General features: G+C 45.6%; 1 protein-coding gene across 28 annotated transcripts in view; it reads left to right on the forward strand.

Annotated features, from left to right (window-relative positions):
• The window catches only part of MAP4K4 (mitogen-activated protein kinase kinase kinase kinase 4), a 149,461-nt gene that overhangs the window by 74,558 nt on the left and 55,117 nt on the right, over positions 1-19,786 (forward strand). The gene's annotated exons all lie outside the window — the stretch shown is intronic.

The raw sequence follows: 19,786 nt of genomic DNA on the forward strand, positions 1-19,786 counted from the left end.
AGAGACATGGGTTCAGTCCCTGGGTCAGGGAGATCCCCTGGAGGAGGGCATGGCATCCCACTCCAGTATTCTTGCCTGGGAAATCCCATGGACAGAGGAGACTGGCGGGCTACAGTCCATAGGGTTGCAGAGAGTCAGACCTGACTGAAGCCACTTAGCACAGCACAGCACATTCAAACGGTATTTCCTTGCCTGAAGAAATCAGGCAGCATTGGACAAATGCATTTTCAAGACTCCTTTAATAATAATTATGCAAAACCCATGTGTTCAGGTGAAATGAAAACCAGATGGTGAGTCTTTAGAGCAGATAAAAACCCAGCCAACCATTTGCTGTGTTGCCTCTCAGTAACGTTTCTCGTGTGCTGTGTCAATGCAGTGACCTCTGTCCAGAGGGCCCTCTGACCTGCGAGCAAATGTGATGGTGGGTGGAGAGCTGGTGCGGTCGCTGCCCCCCTTCCCTTCCAGAGGCCCGCCTCCCTGCCCTTCTTGCCGAGCATTGGGAGCAGGAGGGAGAATTGGCTGCGGGCGTTTCTAGGAGGGGCTGTGGGAGAGGGCTCGGGTTGAGAACAGGGTCCTGCCTGACTTCTGAGTGCACTCGGGAGCAAAAAGGTGTGGGTGCTGATCCTTAGGAAGAATCCCAGACTGGTCCCGCCTGTCGAGCCTATTCTTTGAGTGACACTGAGAGGCAGTTGGTAGGCTCCTGATTGTTGCTCAGGCTCTGTAAAGGCCAGAGGAGCAGCAGCTGTGGGGAGCGGGTTGGCGGGGGTGGTGCTGTCCCCAGCTGTCAGCTGTCCTCAGCTCTGAATGAACCCCTCCAGGCTGGCTGCCCGAGTCCGCTTCACCTGCTGCACTCGATTGTGTGACCCTGGAAACCAAAGCAGATCGAGAATCCCCACTTTGCCCTCGTGCTTTCTGGGAGACAGAGGGGTCTGGGAGGAAGCCCTTTGTTTGCTGGAGGTGTACACATGTCTTTATGTTTCTTCTCGAGTTTGAGCTCTCTCTCTTTTTTTAAGAATTCCTTTTCTTTAGGATTTGAAAGAGTTCTTTCTAATGAAAGCGTGTCATATATCTGATTGCTGGTGGAGAGGTTTTGAAGGGTGTATTCAAACAGGACAAGATCTCACCAGGCCATGAGATCTACAGTGCATAACTTTCGTGATAATTACAGATTCACAAGAATTTGGAGAAAAATGTTCAAGGAGGTCCCACGTATCTTGCACCCAGTTTTCTGCAAGGGTAACATCTTGCATAACTGTAGTACAGTGTCACAACTGAAGTCCTGCACAGAACTGACCTGGACTCCAGTGTCTGCCGCCATGGCTTAGATCTAAGGTGAGCCATGGGGCTCGGCACTGATCCAGTCCATATAGCTTATTCGGAATTCCCCATTGTGACCGGTGTGTGTTTGTGTGGTGTGATACGTTTTGAGGGTTACTTGAAGTGGTTGAATTGGCTGTTTGAATTCTTGGTATCCCCTTCATTTCAATCCTTGTGTCTATATATATATGTGTGTGTGTGTCAATTTTTTATATCTTTTGTTTAGTGGGAAATCATTGCCCTTTAAAACCCCACGTGCCATGCTAAGTCACGTGTGGGGTGTTAGCTCCCTGTGCTGTGCTTAGTCACTCAGGCGTGTCCGACTCTTTGCGACCCCATGGACTGTAGCCCGCCAGGCTGCTGTGTCCATGGGATTCTCCAGGCAAGAATACTGGAGTGGGTTGCCACGCCCTCCAGGGAATCATCCTGACCCAGGGATTGAACCTGCATCTCCTGTATTGGCAGGAGAGTTCTTTACCACTAGCGCCACCTGGGAAGCCCCCGTAAAACCCTGCTATTTAAGCACAAATGATTATGTTTACAAAGTATTAGCAATTTTAGTTGTCTTCTTTCATATTTTAAAATACATCAGCTCTCCGGTAACAATCCTAAAGGCGGCAGCAAGGCAAGTCTGAGCCTCGGGAGGCTCACTGCAGCCTCCGTCGCCCACCCTGCACCCTCCAGTCACCGCCCGGCCGCAGTCCTGTGTCTTCATGTCACACTTGCATTATTCCTGTTACACACAAGAGCCTGATAGTTTGCCCCTTGCAGTTGAGGTACCTCTTGTTTTTATTTAACACTCTGGAAGGCAAACAAACAAAAGAATTATCTAAATCAGTAATTCTCAACTTGGGGTCCGTAAATTCTCTAGGATTTGTTTCTAAGAAGTGAAATTTATGTTTTTATTTAAATACTATGCAACCAACTCTTATGAAAATGTTCATAATTACAGCACTGTTCAGAAAATGAACACACTCTACCCTTTGCTGAACTCAGGAACTTCAGCATTTCATTTGTGTGTGTGGTATGTCTGTATTGTGATACCAAGACGCAACACTTGTAAATACTTGAGCACACTTCTCTTAAAATAAAGCCATAATTAAAATACTGCTTGAGACAGGATGAATCCTTTCAGATTGTCACCTAATATGGTCTATTTCAAATGTACTCAGTTATGCCAAGGACACGTTTTTATAACCATTTTTTTCCAAGCGTGGTCCGATGGAGGTTTGTGCGTTATATTTGGTTATCTTATCTCTTTTTTAAATATCTTAAAAAAAAAAAAACAAAGTATAGTTAACTCACAATGTTGTATTAATTTCAGGTGTACAGTAAAGTGGTTCAATTATACATGAAGTGAAGTGAAGTCGCTCAGTTGTGTCCGACTCTTTGTGACGCCATGGACTGTAGCCTACCTGGCTCCTCTGTCCATGGGATTTTCCAGGCAAGAATACTGGAGTGGGGTGCCATTTCTTTCTCCAGGGGAACTTCCCGACCCAGGGATCAAACCTGGGTCTCCCGCTATACCATCTGAACCACAAGGGAAGCCCAAGTTATACATACATACATACATATATGTTCTTTTTCAGATTCTTTTCCGTTATAGGTTATTATAGAATACTGAGTATAGTTCCCTGTGCTGTACAGTAAGGCTTTGTTGTTTAGCTGTTTTATGTATTGTAGTATGTTTAAATCACTCCCCACCATCTAATTTATCATCCCCCTCAATCCTCTTTGGTAACTATAAGTTTATTTTCTATGTGCATGAGTCTGTTTTGTAAATAAGTTCATTTGTATCATTTTTAAAAAAAGATTTCACCTATGAGTCATATCATATGATACTTGTCTTTCTCTGTCTGACTTACTTCACTTAGTATGATACTCTGTAGGTCCATCTAGGACCTAGAGATTCTAGGTTGCTGGAAATGGCATGATTTCATTCTTTTTTATGGTCAAGTAATATTCCATTGTGTGTATATGTGTGTGGGTATGTATATCCATTGATAGATGAATGGATAAAGAAGATATGGTGTGTACACACACACACACACACACACACACACACACACTGGTTAGCTTATCTCTTAAGTCACTTTTAATCTAGGTCAGTCCCTCCTACTTTTTTTTTTTTTTTTTAATAGAGAAATTGACTTTTGGAAGAGCCCAGCCAATTGTTTGGTGAAGTAGCCCCCATTCTGGATTTGTCTGATAGTTTCCTCATGTTGTGCTTTAACTTGTCCCTCCTCCTATATTTCCTGTAAACTAGAAATTAGATCGAGGCTTAATTAGATGCAGAATAAGTGTTTTTGGCAAGAACACCGTGGTGGTGTTGGATCTTCCTGTTGCGTGACCTCAGGGGGCACGTCCATCCTGATTGTCCCAGTGTTAGTGAAGCCATTTGATGGAAGAGGCAGAGTTCCCCGTGCTGTTGGCTACAGTCCATGGAAGTAATCTACATGTAGATACTATGTTAATAATTATGACTGCCAGGTGTTGATTTTCAGATTCTATCTTTCAGGCTTCTTAGCGTGCATCAGTCAGTAAAGAAGAGTTTCTTTTCTTACCTACCCCACCCTTTCTTGTCTTCTTTCTTCTAGATATTGCTATGGACATAGGCAGTTTTATTAATAATTCTTCAATGTGTATCCATCAGTTGCAGCTGCCATTATTATTATCTAATGAAAGCATGCCACATCTAGCCAGGGGAGCTCTTTAAAGACTGCCTTCTGCAGCCCCCTGACATGGCCCAGTAGTTTTTGAATATTTCCTTGTCTTTTGGGACAAGTAGCTATTTGAGGCTCATCTTCCAGAATGCAAGTCCCTTCCTCTGAAGAGCCTTAGTTCCTTTCAGTGGGAAGTGCACTCAGAAACCAGCATCTGGACGCTCAGTGAGCTCATTGCTGCAGAGGTTTTCTGCTTTCCTGTGTGGGTCACATTGTGTCTTCACTAATCGTGTCCGACTCCTTGCAACCTCATGGACTGTAGCCTGCCCGGCTCCTCTATCCGTGGAATTCTCCAGGCAAGGGTACTGGAGTGGGTTGCCATTTCCTTCTCCAGGGGATAGCCATTCCCTTCTCCAAGGGATTTTCTCAACCCAGGGATCTAACATGGTTCTCCTGCATTGTAGGCAGATTCCTTACTGTCTGAGCCACCAGGAAAGCCCTTTTTGCTTCTAGACCCTCTCAGTAGATGGAGCTTGGAAATATATTTTTCAGAATCATTTTTTCCCTTAATTTCTAAAATCTTGTGTATTTTATAGTTTTCTCTTTGCCTAGACTGAAAACTCTTAGTTCCTAATAGAACATTACATTTACTTATTTAATTTATCCTCCAATAAACATAGATCTGCTGGAGAAGAGAATGGCAGCCTACTTCAGTATTCTTGCCTAGAGAATTCCACGGACAGAGGAGCCTGGTGTCCTGTCTATGGGGTCACAAAGAGTAGGGCTTGACTGAGCGACTTTCACTTTCAGCAAACATAAAATCATTTCAGAATTACAACACCGAGGTTACCACTTAGCAGTGAACACAGAGTAGAGTTTTATTTGTCTGAAGCTGTTTTTGTCCTTAGACTTTTATCTGTCAAGGATTTGCAGAGTGCTATATTCAGACGTTACTAGGAATACTCATCTCCTTGTGGGGTTTATCAATCGGGCGTGTAGCTGCTAGCTTCAGTTTCTATTTTAATTCATTCATAGGGTTTCCTTTTTCTCCTGATTTAATTTTCGAATGTGTGAATCATTTACATGGTTTGCAAGTCAAAACTATATAAAAAGGCGTATATTTCAAAAGCAGTTTTGGAAAGCTTAGGCCAGCCTGTCTGGATGGTGAACCACATTAAACCCAAATACTGCTGTGCAGTTCAGGGCCCTTATGTGTGTGTAATAATTGTTTTGGGCAAAGGAGGTCTATCGTCTTGTGATGATGTGGAGAAAACAGAGATAAACAGTATGTAGTGCTTTATGTCAGAGAGAGAAGGAATGGTGCTCTGTCTGGCTTGGGGGCGTCTCCCTGCCACTCATCACCCACCCAGTCCAGTCTTCTGGTCGGAGTGGTCCCATGGTCCCTGGCGTCAGATGGGGTTAAAGTGGTGGATTCTCTCACAGCAGCACACCTGGAAATCTGTTAGAAATGCAGTGTCTCAGGCTCTACCCCAGACTGTTGCATCGAAAGTGCTGGATTGGGGCCCAGCAGTCAGGGTTTTAATAAGCCCTCCAGGGGATTTGCAGCACCCTCAAGTTCAAAAACCCTTAGGAGAGAAGATATCCCCTCAGGCCTGCAAGTGAAGGATTCCAGCTCGGAGACACTGACCTTCATGCTCAGGAGCACATGGCTAGTTAGGGGGCAGGGACTAGAGCCCAGATCTCTTGACTCTCAACTTACAGAACCTTTGAAAGTATTAACAATTTCAGACGCTGGCTTCTCAGTAGGCTGTTGGGAGAGCTGATATGATCCTGACCTTAAAGGATGGGTGGATAGAGAGTGTAGATTCAGCCAGAGCAGACTTTTTTCCAGTCCTGATGACCTGAGTGTTGGTGATGAGACATATTCCTTGCAGGTTGGGAGGATACTGGGCCCAATGTGCGCTGGGGTGCAGGGTGCTGGTTGGCAGGATTTGGTGGGTGCCGTCCCTACTTTTGGCACCATGCTCCTACAATGAGAGCATGGGAGAGTTAAAGCTGTGTAAAGCCTAGCCACTAACCCAGGTGCCCCAGAAGAAGCGGCCTGATGGTCAGCCACGTAGGTCAAATCTGGGGAACAGGACTATGAGCATCATCTTGAGCCAGCTCCACGGAGCAGACAACAAATTCTTGCTCCTGGGGCGGTCACACTCTGGCAGGAGGGAGCACACACGCTCGTTCCAGAGACCAAGCAAGGCCCTGTGAGGCCTCCCAGCTTTACCAGTTTCCAGCTGGAGGTGAGCACGGCGTGATGGATGTGTGAGAACAGGAGGGAGGTGGGGAGAGAGTGCTGTGGACCGGGACTTACTTCATTCTGCTGCTGTTCGGAAGACACTTCGATACTGCAGCCTTACAGCCTGCTCCTGGTTCCTTCTTCCCACCACCTGCGACTCCCACAGGCCATCTCCGTCTTCAGGGAAGCGGTCACTGCATCAGAGTCAGCTCTCAGCTTCACACAGCTGTGTGCACGCTCCTCCAAATATTCTTTTTTTCCCTTAACTTCTGTTTTTCACTTGCCTTAACAAACCACTTTCTTTCTCTCAGCTTGTTGTTCATTCGCTGAGTCGTGTCTGAGTCTTTGGGACCTTATGGGCTGCAGCATGCCAGGCTTCCCTGGCTTTCACCATCTCTTGGCGTTTTCTCAGACTCATGTCCATTGAGTTGATGATGCCATCCAACCATCTCGTCCTCTGTTGCTCTCTTCTCCTCTTGCCCTCAGTCTTTCCCAGCTTCAGGGTCTTTTTCAGTAAGTCATCTCTTTGCATCAGGTGGCCAAAGTATTGTAGCTTCAGCATCAGTCCTCCCAGTGAATATTCAGTGTTGATTTCCTTTAGGATTGACTGGTTTGATCTCCTGGCAGTCCAGGGGACTCTCCAGAGTCTTCTCCAACACCATGGGTTTGAAAGCATCATCCTTCAGCACTGAGCCTTTTTTATGGTCCAGCTCTCACATCTATACATGACTACTGGAAAAATGATAGCTTTGACTGTACAGACCTTTGTAGGCAAAGTGATATCTCTGTTTTTTAATACCCTTTCTAGGTTTGTCATAGCTCCTGAGAGAGAAACTGATGTGCCAAGTTTGTGGGATGCTGAATTTCCTTATCTGGCATTTTCTTATCCTCGGTAACTTCTAACTTAATTTAAATGATTTTCATATTAGATTTCAGCTTCCTAATTTGGATTGTCTTCCTTCCTTAGCCTTCTGTAGATGAAGGTCACACGCTGTACCTCTTCATTGATGTTATTATTTTAATAATGGTGTAAGGCAAGTCCTTGAAGAAAAGCCCTGAAAGTTAATTAGAAATTGATTAAGCTTTGGCTAATTTTAATTTAAAAATATGACAGTAACTTTGAGAACCACTAGTCCCACTGTGGTGTTGGAGAAGACTCTTGAGAGTCCCTTGGACTGCAAGGAGATCCAACCATTCCATCCTAAAGGACATCAGTCTTGGGTGTTCATTGGAAGGACTGATGTTGAAGCTGAAACTCCAATACTTTGGCCAGCTGATGCGAAGAGCTGACTCATTGGAAAAGACCCTGATGCTGGGAACGATTGAGGGCAGGAGGAGAAGGGGACAACCGAGAATGAGATGGTTGGATGGCATCACCAACTTGATAGACATGGGTTTGGACACGACTGAGTGACTGAACTGACCTGAACTGAGTTCCACTGTGTTCCCAACAGATCATGCCCTCATTTTCACAATCACCTCCCTAAGAAGACTCGTAAGATTTTCTTTCTAATCATACTAATGGAAACAATAGTCTGCATGTGTGTATCTTGTGCTTTATACATAAAAGTGGTAGGTTTCTTCCCCCACCTCTTGGAACCACTTCTCATCCCCTGGGAGGGTGATTGGAATGCTCAGATGCTCAGTCGTGTCTGACTCTTTGCGACCCCACGGACTGAAGGCTCCTATGTCTGGGATTCTCCAGGCAGAAATACTGGAGTGGGCTGCCATTTCCTTCTCCAAGGAATCTTCCCAACCCAGGGATCAAACCCACATCTCTTGTGGCTCCTGCATTGGCCAGCGGCTTCTTTACTACTAGGCCACCTGGGGAGCCTTGGAGGGTGATGTCACCCCCATTGTGGACACCTGGTGTAGAGTAAATAAACATGGACCTATTACAAAAGAACCAGAGGGTGCTTTGTACTATTTATGATACTTTTATTTTTTAAGAAGTTCTACTAGAATTAAAAAGATACTAGAATTCATCTTTGGTGATAAAGTATAGAGTAGATGAAGTGAATTGATATTTGTTAAGGACTTGTACCAGGCACTGGGTGTGCCAGGCTCAGCTGGAACGTGGATGCCCTCCTCCCCTGCATCTAATGGAGGAACAAAGGCTGGGACCACAAGAATAGACTGACTGTGAGTAAGTGTAGTTGATTTGTAGTGAATTGTGTTAATTTCTGGTTTATAGCCAAGTGACTTAGTTTATACATATATATATATATTCATCCTATACATTAATGGTTGGCATCTGCTAATCCCAACCTTCTAGTCCCATCCCTCCCCTGCTGCTGCTGCTGCTGCTATGTCGCTTCAGTCGTGTCCGACTCTGTGTGATCCCATAGATGGCAGCCCACCAGGCTCCCCCGTCCCTGGGATTCTCCAGGCAAGAACACTGGAGTGGGGTGCCATTGCCTTCTCCAATGCCTGAAAGTGAAAAGTGAAAGGGAAGTCGGTCAGTCGGGTCCGACTCTTAGCAACCCCATGGACTGCAGCCCACCAGGCTCCTCCGTCATTGGGATTTTCCAGGCAAGAGTACTGGAGTGGGGTGCCATCGCCTTCTTCCTCCCTCCCCTAGACTTACTCTTCTTCCTTCTGAATGCCACTATCCTCCTTTCCCTGAAAATAAATATGAAGTTAACTTGGGGTTAAGGCCAAACGGCTCAACAAATAAGCTCCCGATTTAAGGACTTCCCAGGTGGCACAGGATTAAAGAACCTGCCTGCCATTGCAGAAGATGCAGATTCGGTCCCTGGGTCAGGAAGATTCCCTGAAGAAGGAAATGACAACCCACTCCAGTATTCTTGCTGGAGAATCCCATGGACAGAGGAGACTGGGGGTCTACAGTCCATGGGGTTGCAAAAGAGTTGGACACGACTGAGCAACTAAAAAACAACAAAAAATGGAAAATGTGTTTGAAAAGTAACAGAGTCAGACCCGACTGAGCCACTTCACTACTGCTACTACCACTGCTGGTGAGGATGTAAATAACGGTGAGATTTTTGTAAAGGTTTAGTTGCTTGGTTTTTTGGTGGGGATAGAATTTGTTTTTATCTGTGATTGATTTACTCTAAGAATGTAACTAAGGATTTACAAAATACGAAAATTCTCGTGTACTGTTCTTGTCTATTTCGTGAGTGAGTAGAGGAAGATTAAGACTGGATGAACTGTACACCTCAGATCTGTTAGGTTTGTCACGGTGCCTTTATATACGGACGACAGCACTTGACGATTAGAACGGAGATTGACTTGCCTGGAGTTCATAGCTCCTTACCAGAATAGCACCCTGATCTTTACATTGTGCTGTGGTATCCCCTAGTTCACTCTGAGAGTATAGCTCTGCGTCCTGTACTTGGGGTCTGCCTAGCGCCAGATAATCAGAGGCGATACCCAGTAAGTTTTGTAGGCATTCAGATCTTTGAGTTGAATGGAATGTTCTGGTTTTGGTGGGCACTTGGAGAAACACGTAATAGATACGTAGTATTGGTTCTTGAGCACCAAAGAATTGATGCTTTTGAACTGTGGTGCTGGAGAAGAGTCTTGAGAGTCTCCTTTGGATTGCAAGGAAATCCAACCAGTCCATTCTAAAGGAGATCAGTCCTGGGTGTTCATTGGTAGGACTGATTTTGAAGCTGAAACTCCAATACTTTGGCTACCTCATACAAAGTGTTGACTTACTGGAAAAGGACCTGATGCTGGGAAAGATTGCGGGCAGGAGGAGAAGGAGACAACAGAGGATGAGACGGTTGGATGGCATCACCGACTCACATAGTACTGGTTCTGAGTGCCGAAGAATTGATGCTTTTGAACTGTGGTGCTGGAGAAGAGTCTTGAGAGTCCCTTGGACTGCAAGGAGATCCACCCAGTCCATCCTAAAGGAAATCAACCCTGAATATTCAGTGGAAGCATTGATGCTAAAGCTGAAGCTCCAATACTCTGGCCACCTGATGCAAAGAGCCAACTCACTGGAAAGGAAATCAACCCTGAATATTCATTGGAAGGACTGATGGTAAATGTCTAATACTTTGGCCACCTGATGTGAAGAGCCGACTCATTGGAAAAGACTATGATGCTGGGAAAGATTGAGGGCAAGAGGAGAAGGGAGCGGCAGAGGATGAGATGGTTGGATAACTTCACTGACTCAGTGGACATGGGTTTGAGCAAACTCTGGGAGATAGTGAAAGACAGGGAAGCTTGATGTGCTGCAGTCCATGGGGTCGCAAAGAGTTGGACATGACAAAGCGACTGAACAGCAACAACAATTGATTTCATTGTCCAAGAAAATTCTAGTACTATTTTGTTGTAGTAAAATACTCTTGGGGGTATGGCCACTTTTTACAGTTCTCATATTTTTGTAATAAAAAATGTTAAAAGCAACCATAGGTATTGTACATTAATCATAAATAATAGTAAGACCTGTCCTTCACACTTGAATTTCATCCCTCTACGAAAGAAAAGAAAGGAGTCTCTTAAAATTATTAGTGGTTAGAAAGAGTGAGTACGTTTCTGGCTTTTGTTTTTAGAATGGTCACTGAACTAATAAAATTGATTTATTTACTTTTCGCCTTTTTCCTGTGAACAGAAATGTGAGGCCCATAAATATTTTTCAAAGTGAATTTATACTTTATGAGCCTCATCGAAAGTCAGCCGTGTTTATTTAATAGTCATATCTTGGCTTTTACTCTAAGACAGTGTTAATGTCCTTTGGCAGGCTAGAGCCTAGAGTTAAATTTAATAAAGCTCCAGTTTCCTCATCTGTAAAATGGAATAATAATTCCTTCTTCACAGGCTCTCATCAGAATGAAAATAACATAATAGATGCACAGTGGCCAGCATGCAGGTTCTGCGTGTAAATGGTGGCTTCTTTGTTCCCTTCTCCTCGTTAAAGTTAATAAAATAACATCACTTGTTGCTTCTGCTGAAAGCCTTCCGACACAGCCGCCTGCCCGCCCAAGCAGCTGCTCTCTGGGCTCTGCAGGCGTCCTGCGCCATCTGCCTCCTGCCTCAGGAAGCGTCTGTGCCCCGGTATAGTCACACGGTCTGGGCCTTGGCGACCACTTCAGTCCCGCCTGTGAGTTCTCTCCTCGTACTGTTTCGATGGGTACCTAGGGAGCAGTTTCTTCATGTTCGTTCCATGCTTAATGTTATTCCGTCCTGAGCTATAAATGCTGTGGGAAGCTGACTGTTAAAGGGTTCTCCTCGCCTGTCCAGGCCTAGCACGGAGTCCTTCACATGGGTGGTGCTCACCTTCTATTTTGCTGCAATGTCCTGCCAACTTTAAAAGAGAATTTCCAAAAGCATTTTTTGAGTGTTGGCAAATATATATATTCCCTTTTATAACAATGGAAACAGCGCTTATTTGCATACGTATTATTTCTGTCGCTGCATGGGTTAGAAAAAAAAAATCGGAAAAGGAAACTATTATCATCCATTCTTAATGGAAGTAAGAAAAAGTGCTCTTGATTTTGGTCAGGTGCAGTGGGACTGGAAAGGGAGTGTGTCAGCCATGGCTTCTGGGCTTTTGTTCTTGTGCCTTTAAATGCTGTTTATGCACTTGCACTAATTCATTCATTTAAACAATTACTGAACACTTAGTCTTTTAATGCAGGCTCTTCTCAGAGGTAGGGTGGAATAGAAAGATTAATTATGCTCCAGAAGGAGCTATTCTTGAGCTCCTGGTAAAATAAAACTTGCCGTGAAAGGGAGCCCTTTGTAATTGTTGATGAACCATCTCCAGGCGGATACGGCTACCTTGTCACTTCGTGAATCGAAAGCATTTATCTAAGGAAAATAAATAGTTCAATTGAAAGAAAAAAACACCCACCAATTTTTCAATCACATAAATTGCTATTTTTTAAACGTGGGCACTGTTCTGTAAAAATCCTGTCCTCCCTCCCCACCAGCTTTTCTTTTTTAAATTTACTGGAGGGCTATAAATGCAAAATTCTACTTCTTATCTCTACACTTCCCTTCTTGCCTCCATTCCTAGCGAACTTACTTAAAAAGATGTTCATCGGCATGGAACTCTGCTCAACGTTAGGTGGTAGCCTGGATGGGAGGGGAGTTTGGGGAAAGAATGGGGAAATAATTGTGTTAATATACATATGGCAGAGTCCTGTTGATGTCCACCTGAAACTATCACAGCACTGTTAATCAGCCCTGTTGTTGTTCAGTCGCTAAGTCCTGTCTGACTCTCTACAACCCCATGGACTGCAGCACGCCAGGCTTCCCTGTCCTTCACCATCTCCTGAAATTTGCTCAGATAAATTCATGTCCATTGAGTCCGTGATGCCATCCAACCATTTCATCCTCTGCCGCCCTCTTCTCCTTTTGCCTTCAATCTTTCCCAGCATCAGTCTTCTCCTGTTTGCATCAGGTGGCTAAAATATCGGCCAAAATAATTGGTTATACTGTGATACATAAAAAAAATACATATGTGCATTGGCGAGGGCTTCAAGACCATCCTCAGGCTTAATGGCTTTCTAGGAGGACTCAGGAGTCAGCCTATAACTGGCCTCAGCTGCGATTTACAACCAGGGAAGGACGTGAAGCAGAGTCAGCAGAGTGCAGAGGCGTGTGGGGTGAAGTCCGAAGGAATCCAGGCACAGACTTCCAGGAGTCCGGGCCCCCTGAAGTCATCATAAAAGACAAGCTTAACTCCTCCAGCAGCAAGAAGTCCTACCATGCGGGCAGCGCTGTCCACCAGGGAAGCTCCTTGGACACCCAGTGCCTGGGGTTTTATTTGGAGATGGTCACATAAGCACTGTCTGCCTGGCATGTCCCCCAACTTTCACTCTCCCCGCTGGGAGGTAGGTGTTCAGCATAAACCCCATTGTTTGTTCAGACAGCCAAGGAACAGGCAGCTGCTCGTCTCCATCTGAGGGGTGCTGGGTACCCTCCCTAGTTCAGGCCCCAGGTGCCGGCTCAGGGCTGCTGGGCTCACAAGCCTCTGCAGGGTAGCTGCCCCTGTGTCCACACTCTCGTGGTCACTGTGATGTCTGGGGCCTCTGGAGGCTGGGCGATCTCTCCCGGCCCGGGAGCTCTGTGCTGTTTCTTCGCTGCTTTTGTTTCTCTTACATCCAGACCTTCTCGGGCCTGTTTTTTTTTTCTCTTTAATGTGCTGTGCTGTGGCCACAAAGTGGAGAGGCTTGGTAGCGGCCACTTCTCAAGGACAGCTGTGTCCAGTTGCCTCTGTGTGTGTAGTGTGACATGCGTACAGAAAAGTGCACAAATGATAAACCCCAGACATTTCCAGAAACTGAACTCACCCCACCTACGAGTCGGCAGCTAAGTGAAAAAACAGCATTGGTAGCAGCCCAGGAACGTGCCTGGCAGCCCCTCCAGTTACCAGCCGCTTCCCCTGGGAGGAGCCATTCGCCCGACTTCTAACACGATTGATTATTTTTGTTTGTGTTTGTGGTCGATGTAAAAAGTCATAGGCTCGCATTGTGTCTGCTTCTTTGACATCCCCTTACGTTTGTGGGAGCCATTCGCGCCTCTGCACGTAGTGGTAATTTACTCTCCCTGCTCTCATATTCTTTGATGTCCCACTGGCTTCTGAGAGAGCAGTCTCATCCATGGGTGTCAAGCTGGCCGTGCAGCCTCCAGGAGTCTTGCATGCATGTAGCAGGTGCTGAACTGAAATTGCTGCAGACACAGAAGGAAATCCACCTGTGGAAGAACTTCTTGAACCGAGAAGAGATGCTCAGGTGCCTGTCCTAGGGAAAACAGACCTTGGCTTTTTAACTTCTTATGTTTGGGACATGATTAAGTATTTCTTTTCTGATTTAATCTTATCCATTTCACTGCAAGAGTCGAGAGAAAAATCAGGAATATTGCTCACTTCTGATGACTAGAGACCCAGTGTTCTGTAGGAACTTCTCTCAAAAATCCCATCTTCCTTGGCGTTGAATGTCCCTGCAGCCACTGCTCTTCACCAGGGACTTCTTACCCAGTGCTCCTGGGGTGTCTCGATATCACACCGCTGTTGACTGTTCATTCTTTTAGAGCCACTGGTCACTTTTCTGCTGACTCTGTGAGCTTGAGTTCCAGGCCAGCCTGGGTTCTTGCCTGCTGCTTCACTGCCCTCCCCTCCCCCATGGTCCCCAAGACACCTTGGGGGGAGACCCTCTCAGCCCTCTTCGTCCTTTCTGATTGATAATAGGGCTGTTTTAAAATAACACACACCACCAAAGCCTACCTGTAAGCTTGTTCCTAGTGTGTGTTTACACTTTATAGTTATGTAATGTAATCAGAACACTCATTAGCTTTTAGCATTTTCTTTATTCCTTCTGTGTTTTTCATGATCATAATCAATGATGAATCTGATGTAATGACCCTCAAAAACAAGATAAAGTAGTCTACACTATCAAGGGCCCCACTTCCTGTAATGAAAACGATCACAATTGGATCTCATAAAGTTGGATCAGTTGAGATTGGCTGAATTTAAGTGAACAGTGGTAAAGAGCCCACCTGCCAGTGCATGAGACTCAGGTTCAATCCCTGGGTCAGGAAGAAATGGCAGCCCACTCCAGTATGCTTGCCTGGGAAATCCCATGGTCAGAGGAGCCTGGCGGGCTACAGTCCGTGGGGTCACAGAAGAGCTGGGACACAGCTCAGTGACTGAGCAACAAAGTGGTCACTCCTGTCCATGTATTGTGTATGGACAGTGTATCCTTTAGATCGTGAGCTACTACAGAACAGGCCACTTCAAGTGACTTCATGATACCATGTGACGAGAAGCACTTCCTACTTTTGTTTTTAATAAGATCTTGAAAAGTGGGCACTAATCACCACTGTACATTCTGATGACTTAATATATTTTCCTTGACAGATGCTCCTTAAATAACAAGGCATTTGCCATCATATTTATTATCATAACTCATCTGAGTTATTTAACAGAACAGTGGAACTGTTCCTTATGGAACAGTGGAGTTAGGGAAAGGAAGCAGCGTAAGACTTTAAAAAGCCTGACTGAAACATATGTACTGTTTGAAGCTGCTGGTTGACTCTGTATCTCTGTTGCCACTTGACTTAAATCTCCCATCCATCGCATTGTCACCGTGGCTCAGTCCCAGTGTCTGTTACTGTACCGTTTCCAGCATCTGTTGCTTCGCTTGCGTGGGAGGGAGATGCTGGCTGCCAGGCAGTCTCCGAGTGGAGCTGTGACATCATGTCTGATCGATGGACACAGCTGTGGGGTTTCCATGTGTGCTTGGCAGCACCCACACAGGCACATCTGGTCTGAGCATGCAGTTACCTTCTCCTGCGATGCTGTGAAAATTATTCTGCGTACGATGGACTCATGCCAAGGGTATTATTGGTACTTACTTGATGTAGAAGACACGAGTGATTTAAGAGCCCAGGATGGTTTTCTGTGCAGACTTGAAGATTCTGGTGAAATCAGACTACCATCGTCTTACCGAGTTTTTGCCTATAAATCACTTAGTCCAGTGCTGATGGAGACTTGCTGAGCTTTTCCTTGTTCTAAGTTTAAGAAATGGACATTTTGGTAAAATGGGTGGTGAAGCAGCAGTGCAGACGGTGGCCAGTCAGAGTGAATTTCGTTTGGTTCCAGTCTCTGAAGGTTTGCTGTGTCTGAGATGCATTTCTTAGCAGCTCCTGTGCATTTGTGGGGTGAATGCTTAGGGAAGATGTCTGAGGATCACTGGGTTTTTTCCTTTATATAGTTGTAGAAGGTGTATATGTGAATTCAGCTTCCCTGGTGATGTGGTAAAGAATCCACCTGCCGGTGCAGGAGATACAAGAAATTCTGGTTTGATCCCTGGGTCAGGAAGGTCCTCTGGAGGAGGAAATGTATTTTCCCTCTGGTATTCTTGTCTGGAGAATTCCATGGACAGGAGAACCTGGCGGGCTACAGTCCATGGGATCACAGAGTTGGACACAACTGAAACAGCTTAGCACATAGCACATCACTTGGCCTTTTTCTGTTGGGGCTTTTATCTTGGATCTTGTGAGATGGACGCTGATTCATTTTAAAGAACGTGTCCTTCCTTCCTCTGACTAGATTCCATACCTTCCTTCTGCCTGAGAATCTTCCCTGCAGAGTTGTGTTTGCCTCTGTCTGGTTGAATTACTAGTGAATTTTTGTAGGACTTTTCATGTATCTGAGTCAGAAAAGTTAACTTTGGTTCATTCACTTTGCTGTGGTACTGAGTAATATTCTCAGATGTCACTGGGATTTTCAAGTCAAAGGTGATCTTTCCTCATTTCTTTACCAGTTAACAGTATCATGAAGAAGGGTTTGCTGGTTGTTAACTAAAACAAACTTGTAAGCTGTTTTTTTTTAATGGATATTTTCCTTTTGAGTATATGTGTGTTTATACACTTCAGTGGTGAAATCTGCTAGAGGTATTTGCATATGTCATTTTATTATGATTCTCTCCATCTAGTAAAGAGAATGAATAATGAATTGTCCTTCCTGTTTTTTGTTGTTCAGCTGTTACTGCATAGGCTTCTTTCTGTAAGGGGTGTGCTGGGAGAACATTCCCAGTCCTCTTGGATCCTCCCAGTCAGCTGAGGTCCACTTCTGTCTCTTCACGTTACTGCCATCAGTGGAAGGAGACAGAATTCAAGTTATAAGAGTTTAAACAGCATTTTGGTGCATGTGTGCTCGGAGTCCGAGCATTTTAAGGAGTCATTAAAAAACCCCGCTAGTCGTCTGCCCTGCTCCACGCTCAGAGTGTGGAGCGGACAGGACTCGTCAGGTGACTCCCAAACCCCTGGCTGCTTTTAAAGATGACCACGATGCTCAGATGTCCTCAGTAGCCAAGGAAGGCAGTGGGAAACTCCTCCCCAGCCTTAGCCCAGCCGAGACAAAGGCCTTTTCTGTGGGAGCTTGCTCCCAGTGGGAGAGTCCAAAACTCGACTTGGCACTAGCTGCCTGGGATCACAGGGGAAGCGGGGCGGGTCTGGCAGCTGCTTGGTCCCCGGAGGAGACCAGGAGCGGGCCTTCGCTTTCTTCTCTGCATGTCCCCTTTCCTCTCTCAAGTGACACTTCATTTTTTTTTTCTTCTTCATCTGTACATTACTGTGGCCCCCTAGAGACGAGCTAGGACTCAACCGGGTTACTTGCCGGTTCCCCTTTCTTTGCAAATGTGAGGTTTGTTAGTGGTTTAGAAATTGTTAGCCTGCTCGGAGTTTGTTTTCTGTGTATCTTCTCTGGCAAAGTGAGGTGTGTGTTTGCGGTGGTGATATATGTAAACATATACTGGGGCGAGACCACCAAACCTGTATTTTACTAATGACCGATGGGAGATCTGAACTCGCATGTTGGTTCATTATTATCCTAAAGACTCATACACTTAAAAACACTGTACTAAAAGCATTGGCTTCCCAGATGGTGCAGTGGTAGAGAATCTACCTGCAAATGCAGGAGACACAAGAGATGTGGGTTCAGTACTTCACATTGGGGAGATCCCCTGGAGGAGGAAATGGCAACCCACTCTGGTATTCTTGCTGAAAATCCCATGGGCAGAGGAGTCTGGTGGGCTACAGTCCATGGGGACCGTAAAGAGTCGGCCTTGACTGAGCACGCGTGTGCGCATACACACACACACATGCATGTGTTGTGATGAGGGTCCCAGGTGTACCTGGGTCAAAGCTGTTGAGAGACACTACCTTTCTGATGCTTAGACAGGGCCTGACAATTAGTGGTGCTGAATGCCTTTTTATTTTATAAACTGTACAATAACCTTCTATTTTAAAACCAGAGAAGCCAGAGAAGGGATGATTCAAAGAATATACAATCCTTATCCTAAAATGGTGATTTGAGAGGACAGTATGCCTTCCTCTGAACACCCGTTTCATCTGGCTTTCATGATTTGACTACTGAAGACTCAGAAATACTCTGGCAAGTGACATTGATCTGATTACTATATGTCAGAAAACATTTGGATGTTTCAGTCATATTAGAAAAGCCGTTCCCAAACTGTGCTGAAGCTGTTCTTAGGTCATATGTCATCATTTCTAACTTGCAGCCCCATTTCAGACCTGTGACTGTATGTCTTACAGTTGGTCGTGAATCATAGTTTCATTATGAAATGTGATGGAGCGGCTGCCTCGCTGCATCTTAGGTTCAGGGAGCTGCATTGTGTGTGAGGGTCCACCAGCAGTGTGACCTGTCTGTATACTGAGTGCTGTTCACACCCACAGACAGCATTCAACTCACGTCTGTAAGGATTTCTAAGCATGTAAGATGTGTCAGGGTTTTAACTTGGTAGTCTCGGCAAACATCAGGTGCCGTTGGAGGGTCTTGGTTGTTCTTATAGAGAGAGGTGAACGAGTTAGAAGACACTGCTTTGTGCAATCGCTAGAAAGAAATATGTAAAAACCAGTCACATTACGTTGTTTAGTCGCTCAGTCAGTCTGACTCTCTGTGACTGTAGCCCACCAGGCTCCTCTGTTGCAGGCAAGAGTACTGGAGTCGGTTGCCATTCCCTTCTCCAGGGGATCTTCCCAACCCAGGGATTGAACTTGGGTCTCCTGCATTGCAGGCAAATGAGCCACCAGGGAAGCCTCGCTTAGTCCATGACATGTTTAAATCATGCATTTGGTATGATTTGCACATGCGTGAGGTTTCAACGAGAATTACCACACAGCCCAGTGTCTGGACTGCACTTGGCCGTCTGGCTCTGCTCCATATTCACGGCTGTCATCTGTCAAAGTCACGTGACTGCTGTGCCCATCAGCAGCGTGCTGTAGCGTCCTCATGGTTACATCTCCGGACTGAGCCACCACTCGGTGGCTGCAAGCCGCTGCAAGCCACCACTGTGAGAATCGCTGGTGGTGGATGATTGTGTGTTCTGGTGTGTATTTGGTTTATAAGCAGTAATGAACAATGGCAAGTTCTCTTTTTAAAAAGACACTTTCTTTTTCATTTGGTCTCCTGGACAATATCTTAATTGTTCCCCTTTCATGGATCACAGCCTTATCATGGGGAGGAGGCTGGCATAATTCAGTAAAGCGTTGAGCTATGCTCTGCAGGGCCTCCCAAGACGGACGGGTCGCAGTGAAGAGTTCTAATGATCTTGGTGTCTTTTATCTTAAAGAACAGTGTTAGTGAATCAAACTTAGGTTTGTTCTGTGAGGCTGTATGGAAGGTTCCTGGAGATGCTTGGCTGCACCAGTAGGTTTCGTGTGTGTGTGTGTGTGTGTGTGTGTGTGTGTGTGTGCATATGAACACACACGCACCTCCACGGCTCGCAGTCTTCTGTGGAGAGGGAAGGGCAGCACTAAAGTGGAAGGAGCCTGTCAGTGTAGACAAGTCAGGAGGCCTTAGAGAACCGCTCGTCACTTCTTGTTGAAGATACATGAAGCAGAGGGAATTCTAGAGGTCTGGCTATACGAAGCTTCTCTCAGAGCTCTTCACCTTCCCTCAAACGTCTCTTTCCTAACCAAGGCTCGCTTCCTCTCTTCCTCTCTTATTTTCTCTCTTCCGTTTTGCTCTCCTCCCGTTCTGTTGGTTGTCTGTAGTCTTCCCTCAGATGACTCCCTGAAGGTGTTTGGCGTCACCCTGTCTGTGTCCAGGCTC

This window comes from Bos indicus x Bos taurus, chromosome 11, assembly GCF_003369695.1.
Source record: "Bos indicus x Bos taurus breed Angus x Brahman F1 hybrid chromosome 11, Bos_hybrid_MaternalHap_v2.0, whole genome shotgun sequence".
NCBI classification, from domain to species: Eukaryota; Metazoa; Chordata; class Mammalia; order Artiodactyla; family Bovidae; genus Bos; species Bos indicus x Bos taurus.